This window comes from Dromiciops gliroides, chromosome X (genome assembly GCF_019393635.1).
Source record: "Dromiciops gliroides isolate mDroGli1 chromosome X, mDroGli1.pri, whole genome shotgun sequence".
Classification (NCBI taxonomy): Eukaryota; Metazoa; Chordata; class Mammalia; order Microbiotheria; family Microbiotheriidae; genus Dromiciops; species Dromiciops gliroides.
The window spans coordinates 17862001-17875047 of NC_057867.1; the positions used below are offsets into that span (position 1 = coordinate 17862001).

A 13047-nucleotide genomic window follows, 5' to 3' on the forward strand; every position below is an offset into this window, starting at 1 on the left:
TAAAATAAATCTTGTTCTGTTTTGAGGGAGGCTGCCGATCTCCTTCCTTGCCCCTATATTGTGGCGAGCCGCTTAGCTAGCACTCCCCAATTAAAAATTGGTCCCCACACCCCAAAGCTTTATCATTTCTTTTTTTTTTTGGTGGGCAATGAGGGTTAAGTGACTTGTCCAGGGTCACACAGCTAGTAAGTGTCAAGTGTCTGAAGCCGGATTTGAACTCAGGTCCTCCTGAATCCAGAGCCGGTGCTTTATCCACTGTGCCACCTAGCTGCCCCTAGCTTTATCATTTCTGAAAAGGTATTTTATATGTATATGTACACACATATATATTTATATACATGCACACTTTTCCCCCTATAAAGGTCATATACAGGAGTAAAGAGTAATATTTCTACCTTATCAAAATTAGGTAAGATGATAAAGTTTCTAGTTATATTTTTAAGGTACAGCTCAATATTTCATAAGGTTTTATGTTTGGCTGCAGCATGTACATTATGCTGAAATTGCAACCTGAGAATGTACCTCAGCACATGTATTGTCTTTGATGTTAACTTATTTTTGACAGGTATTCTGTGTTTCTTGGATCTTTTACTTCTGCACATTTGCCCAAAAGGCATTAGAAAGCAGCTGACAATGGGCAAAATAGTGCTATGTAAAGGTTTCTGAGGTTACATTGCCTTGGTAGCTTTTTTGGTATAAGACAGAAAGTATAGTGTTGCATGCCCAGGACAGATACTTTGATTTGATCCAACACCGTAAAAATTGCTTTATTTTCATTGTTTTAATGTTAAGAAAATGTTTCTCTTAACAATTTCCTCTGTTTTGAAACAAACCCATTTCCAAAGTTTGTCTACAAAAGTCTGGATATCATTTCTGGAAACATCAGTCCTCTGGATTAAAATCTTTTTTTTTTAATATAAAATTAGAAAGTCATTCACACAGTTAAACAAAGTTTTACAAAGTTTGAATTGTAAATCCCATTACCCCTTGAAGTTATATTATTCAATATGTAAATCTGTTGAGATGAGACATATTTCCCTCTTCTGTGGGGATGAAGGTAAATATTTTCATTCAGTTTAGTAAAAGGAAATGGAGAGGGGTAGATGAGACATCTTTCATGACTAGAATACAATGGTTAATAAAGTGTTGCAAGCTCTCTGTTCTCCTAAACCTCAGAATTCCCTTATATAAAGGCCCATTGACTAAGGAATTTGGGACATTCCCAGGTTGAGTCCCTTGAGTAGGAGTGAAATAAGAATATTTCTGCAGGACATGCTCAACTCCCATCCCTCAAGATTGGTTTTCAGGTACAGCTCCAGGAGCTCTGGGGTGAGGGTTGAGGTTCATTATTGGTATAGAACTGGAGCATGGGATCCAATGGAACAAGGAACTCAGGAGGTTTGGTGGTTTGTCTGGTTGTTAGGGGAATAATTGTTGTTGAGATGGGTCCAACTGCACATGACCTCATGGACTTTGTTCATGGAGTTTTCTTGACAAAGATACTGGAGTGGTTTGCCATTTCCTACTTCAGTGTGTCTCCAATTGACAGATGAGAAGCTGAGGCAAGTAAGAGTTAAGTGACTTGTCCAGGGTCACACTGCTAGCAAGTCTCTCAGGCTGCATCTGAACTCAGATCTTCCTGACTCTGTTCCCAGTGCTCTCTCCACTGTACCACCTAGTTGTCCCTAGAGGGGGAAAACATAAGAGACTAATAAGAGCCTCAGAATTGTTGCTGATTGGAAAGATCCTTTGGCTCTGACCATGACTGGCCACACAACTCCCCATTAGAAAGCATGGTTAGTGGAATCAGGAGCAAATCCAGACCAAGCACAGTGATGCTATTGTCCTTACTTGTCCATGGGTCCCTTGTGCTCTGACCTGGGTCACTAGTCTCTGCTGCCATTGCATCACTTTCCTTCTTGTGTCTCTCTGCCCCTCATTTGTGGCATATATTGATAGGATCAGTTGTGGAAATGTTTTTCCATATGGGTCATTTTCCTTCCAGTTAGGGTTCTTCCCTTCTTTCCTGAATTATCATCTATGTTCTATTTCCAAGTATAAACAAAGAAAATATATTGCTTTCCCAATACTTGTTTGGTGTTAGTAAAGGTTGTGTGTATAAAGAATTTTGGAACCAACATTAGTAATAACAGTCTACAAAATAAGCCCAGAAAATCAACACCATTTCTTTTTAATAATTTTTAACTTAGATAAATATTTTAAATGATTTTAAATTTAGATAAATAATTAAAAACAGCACGACATCTTGGGGAAATCAAGAGAAATAATGAAAAAATGTCAATGATGATGGAGGAATCAGAAACAAGAAAATTCAATAACTCAGCATTTAATAAATACAAAGAAATAAATTCCTTAGGAAAAACCTTCCTATTTGATAAAAACTGCTGGGAAAACTAGAAAGGACTCTGAGAGAAATTAGGCTTAGACCAACAATTTCTACTATCTTCAACAAGAAGTCCTAAATAGATATGTCCTTAATAGTGGATATCATCAAATAAAAAAATACAAGAAGGAAAGATTATATACCTTTCACAGTTATGCGTCGAAGCATTCTTAACCAAAGAAGGGATAGAGACAAGTATAAATGATAAAATAGATAACTTTGAGTACGTGAAACTGAAATACTTCTGTAAAAACAAAATCAATGCATCTCACAGAAGGGAAGCGATCAAACAGGGAAATATCCCTTACATCAAATATCCCAGATGAGCATTTAGTTTTGAAGATATGCAAACAACAGATAGGTATAGATACCTAGATAATAAATGTTTATGTGTAAAAACTCAATGAGTTATAGTAGCAAAATGAAATATTTCTGCACCAATTTCAGAATGGCTAAAGAAATTTCAGGATGTTCATGTCATAAAATTATTAGTCTGTGGAAATAAACAATAAAGTTGATAAATACATAGAAATTTAGAAATATTTACCATATCAGGTGAAGCTTGAAGCAAACACAACAAAGAAAAGAACGTAAAGTGACAACAATCATGCAAATGGAAAGAACCACAAAATAATCAAGTGAATGTTGCAAAATTGTATTGTCTGTGGGGCAGCTAGGTGGCACAGTGGATAAAGCACCGGCCCTGGATTCAGGAGGACCTGAGTTCAAATCCGGCCTCAGACACTTGACACTTACTAGCTGTGTGACCTTGGGCAAGTCACTTAACCCTAATTGCCTCACACACACAAAAATTGTATTGTCTTGGCATGGTTCCAAAGAAGAGATGGAAGAAGACACTCTCTCCTTCCTCTTTCACAGATGTGGCAGATTTATAAATTTATTGTAAGTGACAGTTGAATTGGATAAAAGAATATTACAAAATGATGGATATCAAAAAAATTTTTTTGAAGGAAAATGAAAAAAATAAGATGCTCTAATTGAAGGAATGACAGATATGGATGTTGTTGTTGTTTGTGCTCTGCTCTCAAAGAGGTCCATGGCATTTGGGTAATGTCATGACTTGCACATAATTAGATTTAAGTGAGAGAGGGCTGTGCAAGGTCACCAACCTCACTCTTTCTTCCAGAGCCTGAGTCCAGGGGTGAGATATATATATCAGAACTACTGGAAAAGGCCCTGGATGTTTAAGGCAATTGGTGTTAAGTGACTTGTCCAGGGTCACACAGCTAGTAAGTATCTGGAGGTGAGATTTGAACTCAAGTACTCTTGATTTCAGGGACAGTACTCTATCCACTGTGCCACCTAGCTGTGCTACAAGGATGTAGATATAATGTCTGAGGAAATGTGGGTTATAATCTGACAGTAACCAGCTTGGGAACCAAGGGTATGTCACTGGATTTTCTGACCCTCAGTTTCCTCACCTTTAAAATAGAGATAAAAATACATATCAGGGAGGTTGTGAGAGTCAAGTGAGTTATGCATGAGTAGCCCCGACTTGAAGGTGTTAGCCCAACCCTCTCTCACAATGAGGCAGGGCAGGTCCCAGGGGGCATCTGCTTATATCTCTCCTTCAGTGTACTACACACCGCTGTAAGGGCTTGAGATATGTCATGACTCATGAGATTCCACTAATGCCTTTCCCCATAAACATCAGGTGATATCATTTAGTCTACCTGACCTGCTTAATGTTCAGAAATGTGGATTTAATGTAGTGGTGGAGTTAGCACAAAAGAAACTCCAATTTCTAGAGTCGCCCTTTAGGTCACACAGAGTCCAGGAGAAAGTGGGCTGAAGAGTAGAGAACACAGGGGGCAAAGAGTTATGACCCAGTTCCTTGAAGTCTTTTTCTGGAGTCCTCAAGATATTCTCCTCACTTATGGCTTGGCTTTCCCGCTGGGCTCCTTGTAGAGCCTTAACTCTGCTTGTCCTTGTGTGGAATCTGCCCTGTCCTCCTGATGCAGACACTTACTGATACCTGTTGGGACACTGCTAGGACATTGATGAAAAGTCCAAAGCCTCTGGGCCTATCTAGTCCACAAGGTTCTAGTTTGCTAAGAGGAGGAGGGAGAGGAGACTGAGAGAATGCACCTCCTACCCCCTCCCCAAGTGATTCCTTCTGAAGGACTTGGCTGGAGGCTTCTACCAATGAACTGCTAGAAACTGAGATGCCCTGATTCCCAACTGGCTCTGGGTTTCTCAGACCTGCCAGGGACTTGGCCACATCCTCAAACAATCTGAATAGAGTTCCTGTCACACTTAGTAAAAATACCATAGATGATGCCCAGCTCTGGTTCACATCTATTTCACACTTCTGGATTTCTCATTCTATTTACACAGATTCCTACCTGATGGAGGTAAAACCATGGTAGGAATGGACTGTAGAGGAAAGGGAGATGGATTGATTGTCTTAAGCTATAGGCAGTGTTACACATAGAGGATGCTTTACTAGCCTTAAACTTCTAGGTTATATCATCTGGTGTAAAGATTGAGAACCACTTGGCTCACAACAGCCTCACAAGGGAGGTAGTGCACTTATCATTAGCCCATTTTACAGTTTAGAAAGAGGAGAGAAGTGACTTCTGGGATGTGCTGGTAAATGTTTATCAACTGGCTCTTTTGGTGGAAAAAGCTGTCATATATGCTTAAGTTTAATACTCTTTATGAACATTTCTACACCCATTTATTTAGTCTAGGAAATTAACAAAACAATAAAAGTAACCCAGAATTTTAGCATTTCCTCTGAGTACTTAGGTGGCAGAGAAGTGTATAAGGATATCAGGGGAAAGGTCCGAAGCTTAGTCTGATTTTTTTGATAGCCTCATTGTTTATCTGGAGAGGAAGGGAAACATGGCTTGGCATGGAGCTAGTGAAATGTAGTGGGCTAGGTGAATTTGTGCTTCCTCACCAAGTATGCTGGGCAGGGAGAAGGATTCCAATACAGTAAGGATAAAGTCCCCAAAGGTATTTTCGCTGGAAGTTAGGGGAGTGAATGCTGAGATGGGTGAAGTAAAGCACTTATTAACTGTGTGACTCAACTTTACCCCCATGGCCATCCCCATAGCAACTCCCTTTTCAGCCAGGTCATTTCCCTTCTCTGGGCCTCTTTTCCTTCATCTCAACAATGGTCATCATAATTCTTGCATTTTCCAGTTTGGAACAAGGGTGAGAGCTCTTACAGGGGTCTTGTGAGTATGTAAAGGGGCATGTGAAAGGTTGTTTGTAATCTTTAAAGCACCTGTGATGTGCAGAGCATTCCTTAACATTCCTCAATTCTCTTGGGAAACCCAAGATTTCAGGCATGTATTTGGCCTAGGGACAGACTTATGGGTATCTGCCTAGTAAGTGATCACTGAGTCCTACCAGTGAAATCATGCATTCCACATCTGTTCCTTCTCCTGACTCAATTCTTGTAGCTATAGATGATTTTTATATATTTTCAAAATACTGTTTTTCAGATAGTTTTCATCTATCTTTCTCTGTGTGTGTGTGTATATATATATATATATATACATATACGTGAGAGATACATATATACATTATACGTGTATGTATGTATGAGATTTGGGACATGTTTGTTATCTCCCATTAGATTTCAGTATCGGGCAGCTAGATGGTGCAGTGGTAAAGCACTGGCCCTGGATTCAGGAGTACCTGAGTTCAAATCCAGCCTCAGACACTTGACACTTACTAGCTGTGTGACCCTGGGCAAGTCACTTAACCCTCATTGCCCTGCAAAAAAAGAAAAAGAAAAAAAGAAAAAGAAAAAAAGAAAAAAGAAAGAAAGAAAAAAAAGATTGCAGTATCTCTGCCCAAGTGGCTACTCAGTTCAATGGGAAAGAAGCCCCCTTCTCTATTGCTTGAGAAATTGTCAATATTCCAGCCTAATAAGGAGCTATTATCAGAGCCAGTAATTCAGGATATAAGATTTCTTTGGTAACACACAAGTCACCATGACAACCAGAGGTAGGGCCTAGCTGGTACAGATTTCAACACCATAGTTCTTCCTCAGCAGGACCTCACAGCTAAAGGGTGGGGCTGCATGCAGCATAGAGTCCACAGGACAAAGAAAAAATAATTAGGATATGTTGAAATATCACAAGAAGAGCACATTATTCCCTTAGCACTGGTCCCCCACTAGCCTCCACATTCCCAGGAGGGAGAGATGTACCATCTGACCTGTGGGTAACTGATTGAAGCCTCTTCTTGCTGTAGAGACTTTATCACATCTCCCTTTAATTAGCAGTATACAGAACTTCTACATGGTCACTTCAGAAAGAAAAGGTGGGAGGTGGGTATTGAAAACAGACTACTTTTTATGTGGAGCCAGGCCTAGGTTAGAGAGTCCCAGGATTGCAGACTCTGTTCTGGTTATAATTTTGACCTTTCCCACTCTGAGCCAAAACATATAGTAGATGTTCATTTAACAAAGACACAGAATGGGGGAAAAGGACCTGGGGAGGAGGCCATGCTTGTTGTTTCCCCACCAAAGTGCTTAGGACAAAGCCTAGTACATATTAGGTGTTTAAGAAATGTTTATTAATTGATTGAAGTCCAAACCAGATTGAATGAAATTTGTAGAGTAAGAGGAGCAGAAGCATGGCTTGGTATAGGGCTAGCAAGATAGAGTGGTCAAAGTGAATGTGTGCTTACTCACCTAGGAGGGCAGCTGGGGGTGATGGGATGGGGGCAGGATTTGATATGATTTTTTTTTTGTGGGGCAAGGGGGGTTAAGTGACTTGCCCAGGGTCACACAGCTAGTAAGTGTCAAGTGTCTGAGGCCGGATTTGAACTCAGGTACTCCTGAATCCAGGGCCAGAGCTTTAACCACTGTGCCATCTAGCTGCCCCTGGGGGCAGGATTAACTGCAAGGATTAAGTCACCAGCATCATGGCTTCTGCAGATCAGGAGGGTGAGGGCTGAGATAGGTGTCAGATGAAGCATCTACTAGCCATGTGGCCTAACCTTAGCCCCATGGCCATCCTGAAACCAGCATTCTTTCCAGGAAGGTCATTTCCCTTCTCTGGACCTCTATGGCTTCATCTAGACAATGAACATCATAGTACTTGCACTATCTTCCTCGGAATTTGGATCAGAACCTTCCCAGAGGTGTATGAAGATTGACTGCGGCATGTAGAAGGTCAATTGTAATCCTGAAAGAATTTGTGATCTGCAGAACATTTCTTAACATTCAAATATTCTCTTGGAAAATTCAAGATTTCAGGCAAGATTTCAGGACCATGGACAGACTTATGGACACCTGGCTCTCTGCCTGTCTCCTTTTTTTACTCTCTCTCTGTCTCTCTCTCTCTGTCTCTCTGTCTCTCTCTCTCTCTGTCTCTCTCTCTCTGTCTCTCTCTCTCTGTCTCTGTCTCTGTCTCTCTCTCTCTCTCTCCCCTTCCTCTCCTCGGACAGTGACTGTCTTTTGCCTCTTTTTTATCTTCAGCACTTAGCACAGTGCCTGTTTATCGTTTAATTGATTAATAATGAAAATATTTTTTTTTACTGACAAAATAGGTGTATTTTGGGGATTCTGTGTATTCCAATAGACCCCACATAACCAGTCAGCTTGTAATTGAGGAGAAGTAGATATTCCATTTGCCCTAGATGAGCCATTCTGACCCAGTAAGACGTCGGTCTCCCAGGAAGGAAACCAGCTCAGAATGAGGAAGTGAAGTGGTTATGAGGGTGGGAGTTTTGGGGGGTGAGCTCAGGGGAGTTGCTGCCTTTCCTCTGCCATCTTGGTTCAGCCCCCCCACCCTCACTGGTTTTTCAAAAAGCCCAAATTATTTTTTTTCATTCAAATATTGCATTATATAAATTGTTCTCCTGGTCTTGTTCACCTTTCTTTGAATCAGTTCATTTGAGTCTCTGAATCAGTCCTTTCTTTCTTATAGCACCATAACATGCCATAACATTCTTGTCTTAAAATGTATTTAGGCATTCCCCAAATGCAGGGTACCAACTTTTTCCCAGAACCTTGTTATAACAAAATGTTCAGATGGGTCTTTTTCTTCTATATTTCCTCTTTTTGGAATATTCACCTAGTAGTTGTACTGTTGGATCAAAGGGTATGCCCAAGTGACTTTTGGGTCATAGTTTCAAATTGCTTTCCAGAAAGGTTGGATAAATTTTCATTTCTCTCAAAGGTTCTGTCCCTCCCATAGCAACTTAACCAATTGTTCTTTTTTTCTTTTTTTGTCCTTTTTGCCAATCTTCAGGTTATGAGGCCAAAATGCAGAGAAGTTTTAATTTGTATTTCTTTCACAATTAGTGATTTCAAGAATATTTTCATATGAATATTGAGGGTTTGCATTTCTTTTTCCTTTGAGAACTGCTTGTTCCTTTCCTTTGGCCATTTACCTATTGGGCTCTTGTTCTTATATATTTGTGTCATATTTGACTATATATGTTGGATACTTGAAATTTACTGCAGAAATTCCCTCCTACCCCTTTGATATTGTTTGTACAAAAGTTTTTTTCAATTTTATATAATCAAAACTGTCTATCTTCTGTAAGCTTATCATCCTTTAAGTTAAAAAAAAATAAAATATTCTTCCCTCCATCATAGCATGAAAGGTATTTTCTTTGTTCCTCTAATTTTTTAAATACGTGGCCTTTCAATTTGGGACACAACAATTTGAAGCTTATTATTTTATATCATGTGAGCTATTAGTCCAAGCTTAATTTCTCCTATGTTGTTTTCCAATTTTTCAAGTACTATAATATGTTATTACCTACATAGCCTTTATCCTAGTATTTGGTATTCTTCAGTTTTTCAAAACTAATTTTATTACATTCAATGACTTTTGGATCTTGTATAATTAATCTGTTGTGCTGATCAACTTTTCTAATTTTTAAAGCTAGTACTAAATTATTTGCATAATTATTGCTTTGTAGTTTATTTTGAGATTTGATATGGCTACCCCACTTCCCATTTTTTCATATTTTTCCTTGAGATTTTTTATCATGTTTATCTGTAGATGAATTTTAATAGACCTTTGATAGTTTTATTGGTATGGTGTCATTTTTATTAGATGGGCTTAGTTCATGAGAAGCCATATAGCTTAATGAGTAAAAAGTTAGCTTTGGGGCAGCTAGATGGCACAGTGGATAGAGCACCGGCCCTGGAGTCAGGAGTACCTGAGTTCAAATTTGGCCTCAGATACTTAACACTTACTAGCTGTGTGACCCTGGGCAAGTCACTTAACCCCAATTTCCTCACTAAAAAAACAAAAAACAAACAAACAAACAAAAAGTTAGCTTTAAAGTTCTGAAGACCTAGTCAGGTTCAGATTCTTCTTCTTACACACATTGGTTGTATGACCCTGGGCAAGTCACTGAAATTCTCAGGACCCCAGGCAACTCAATAAGAGTCTAAGTTGCAGAGAAGGGGCCAGAACTAGAAGGAGCTTCATCTTTGGGGATTTCCCTATAAGAGTGAAATCACAGGTCCATTCTCTAGACTATCCCTAGCCTTTCACAACTTTGAACAATTGATTTGTCTAAAATTGAGTCATCCTTTATTTTTGTAAAGCATGTTTTGGTGTTGGATTCATATAATTCCTGAATATGGCTTTGCAGGAAGACTTCCATATATTTTATAAATTCTGTTGTTGTTTTGAATGGACATTCTTGTTACATCTCTGTTTGGTTTTCTTAGTGATATACAGAAAAGTTGAATACTTTTGTGGTTTTACTTATTTCTTTTACTAATTTAGTGGATTCTAGGGTTCCCTAAAATATCACATCACCTGTAAAAAGTGATCGTTTTGTTTCTTCTTTACCTATAGTCATTCCCTCTTTTTTTCTCCTACACTTAATTTATACACATACCATTTCCATGACTCTATTAAATAATAGTGTTACCATTAAATATTCCTGCTTCTGGGAGCAGCTAGGTGGCTCAGTGGATAAAGCACCGACCCTGGATTCAGGAGGATCTGAGTTCAAATCCAGCCTTAGACACGTGACACTAACTGAGTGACCCTGGGCAAGTCACTTAACATCCATTGCACTGCAAAACATAAGTGCATGTGTGTATGTATATACATGCATATATATTTGCTCTATCCCTAGTCTTATTGGAAAGGCCTCCTGTGATTCCCCATGATAGATAAAGCTTTTGAGAAAATATACCATTGTTTGTGTAAAAAAATAAAAAGGTAGGAATAAAGGCTGAATGCCTTTCATTAATAGTCAACCGTATTTATCTAAAATCAAGATAGATACAGTGTCTATTGATATAATTGTGTATTTTCCTTTTTAAAAAAATTAATGTGGCTTATCATATTTGTAATTTTTCTCAATATTGAACCAGACCAGCATTCCTAGTATAAACAGTCTGGCCACAGTAAAATCTTTGTAATATATTTTGGTAGCTTCTTTGCTAAGATTTTATTCAGTATTCTTGTATTGATATTCATCAGAGAATGGTCTTTCTTTGACTTTTCTTGCCTTGGTTTTTGGTATTTAAAATACCATTTTTTTTTCTCACAGGAGTTTCCTTATTGTAAGAAGAAAGTTATGTAAAACTGAAGTTAACTGTTCTTTAAAGATTTACTAGAATTAACTGGAAAATCCATCTGCTCCTTGGGTTAGTTCTCTCCCTCTCCCAACCGTTGCAAGTTCTTTTATGGTTTGTTCAATTTCTTTTTGCTCTGTTAATCTAGTTCCTTTATGTTTTTGTAAATATTCATGCCTTTATCAGTTTTGTTGACATCAAATTGGGCAAAGGAGTTTCTACTGATACTTTCCTTTATTTCAACTGCCTCTTTACCCAGCCCAATCCATCCATCATTCAACCACCAATGGATCAGGCAGCTAGGTGGTGCAGTGGAAAGAGCACTGGCCCTGACGTTGCCAGGATCTGAATTAAAATCTCACCTCAGACACTTACTTAGCTGTGTGACCCTGGCCAAGTCATTTAACCCCTTGCCATGTTTACCTTAGAGAACAAGGAGAAACAACAACAAGCACCAAAGTGATTATTCTAAAGCACAGGTGTGATTATACCACTCCTGCCCCCCAATCCTATTTTGGAGTTCAAAACCCTTCCTAATTTAGCCCCCTGCTACCTTCCCAGTCTCTACAATCCAGTGACACTGGCCTCCAGGCTATTCCACCAACAAGACACTTCAACTCTATTAATCGTTTACTATTTATCCTGTATGTACCTTTTGGGGTATGTTATGGGGGAAAATTGAGGAACGGGTTTTGGGGTACGGGGTTGGGGTTCTTAGGAATTCCTCTTTAAAGAATTACACCCTCTTGCACACAAAGGCAATTAGAATAAGATGGTAATTTATTTAGGGGCAAGGGAAGGGAGGGGAAGGGAAACCATGAAAGAAATCCTTGGACTTCTCATGGGGAGAGAGGTATGGAACAAAGCATGTGGCTCTGAGGTACCAATCTCCTCGAGCAGGAGGCTGGCAGGTACTTTTATAGGGGACTGATGGGGGTGACCATCTGCTTGTGGAAAGTTCCTTTAGTGAGGGAGGATCAATCCTCCACTGGTGGTGACTGGAGGAATTGAGTGAGGGGTAACTGGATCTCTCAAGCCATCTCTCTCTTCAGGACACAAAGGCCGCAGCCACACCCAAAGTTATCTCCCCAGGGGTAAGGGAGATCAGAATGAAGGGTGGAGGTCCAGAAGTTAGCTCAGTCTGATCTGGTTCCGCTTATCTCTCTAGGCATATCTGTCCTCTGGTTTAGTTTCTCAAGGAGAAGATTCCTTGATGTGCCCCGAGAACTTCTGGGGTACTTTGAGCCCACAACAGGTATATATTTGTTTGCTCTCCCTTTCCTCCCTTAGATTGTGAGCTCTTTGAGGTCAGGGGCTATCTCTAGCCTCTTTTTCTACACCCCAGTGCTCAGCACAGTACCTGGCACATAGTCAGCACTTGTTAAGTTAATTGACTGACTGGTCTTCATCTCCTATTTTTTTTTCTATTAAAAAAAAACACACCATCCTGGCAACTTGGCTGTTCTTTAAAAAATAATTAGCTGGTTGTCTATTTATTTATTTAGTCCAGATTTTATTCATTTATTTTCTGATTTTTTCTTTATGTGCAGTAGGTTTATATATATATTTCTTTTCTAGTTTTTTTTTCCTTTTTCCTTTTCGTTTTTCTATTTTCTTTTTTATTCAAGAATGTATTTTAGATGAATTGTACCTAATGTACATTTTATTTTTTGGCCTGCAAAATTCAGTATGTTATGTCATTTAGTCAATTTGTTGTATGAGATGACCTCTTTGTCGGATTTCTCCTTTTTACCTTTGTCATTTCCAGCTCTGGTCATAGAACTGACACATAGTAGGAGCTTACCGAATCTTGATTGATTTGCCTGATTGATGGGGGGGGGGGGGGGGAACGGGGCAGAGTCCCGCCCCTGTGGTGTCTCGGCCTGCTTCCATTGGCTGAGTCAAGCCCCGTCTCCGATTGTGACGTCAGAGTCTCCTCCTTTCTGCGGTTTTCACCTGGGCTGGGGTGTTGCGCATTCTGCAAAGAGTGGCTACCCGCAGCACCGGCTCCAGCGCAATCCCACCCACGTCCCGGACCCCTGGCCCGCTCGATCCTCCGCGGGAGCCCCCTGTGTGGGGGAGGTAAGTAAGGACCCCGGGG

The 13047-nt window shown here is 39.7% G+C and overlaps 1 protein-coding gene across 1 annotated transcript in view; it reads left to right on the forward strand.

Moving 5' to 3' along the window:
* Positions 1 to 12900: 12900 nt before the first annotated feature.
* The window catches only part of LOC122733856 (E3 ubiquitin-protein ligase DTX3L-like), a 28785-nt gene continuing 28638 nt past the window's right edge, over positions 12901 to 13047 (forward strand). The window contains exon 1 of the mRNA XM_043974583.1: positions 12901 to 13028. The gene's annotated coding sequence lies outside the window, so the exon portion shown is untranslated. The remainder of the gene's footprint in view (positions 13029 to 13047) is intronic.